A 385-nucleotide genomic window follows, 5' to 3' on the forward strand; every position below is an offset into this window, starting at 1 on the left:
CTATCATTTATATTTGTTATGTATGAATAAAAAATAGAAGAAGGATGCTTATGTACTTTATAATCCAATTTAATTCTTTTTTTTTTTTTTTTTTGCCTTTCTGTGACAAATTAAAAGTGTCACGTAAAATTATTACTGCCAAGAACTGGTCATTCTAATTTCATGTAATTTTTAAATGATACTGAAATGAAGTAATGGTAATAATAGTGACAGTATTAATGGTTATAATGTTAATCACAATGATAGTGTTAATAGTAATAATGATAATAATGATAATAACAGTGGTGATAATAACAATAATAACAATAATAATAATGGTAATAATAATAATGATAATAATAATAATAATAATAATGATAATAATAATAATAATAATAATAATAAT

Source organism: Loa loa, assembly GCF_000183805.2.
Source record: "Loa loa unplaced genomic scaffold supercont3.194, whole genome shotgun sequence".
NCBI classification, from domain to species: domain Eukaryota; kingdom Metazoa; phylum Nematoda; class Chromadorea; order Rhabditida; family Onchocercidae; genus Loa; species Loa loa.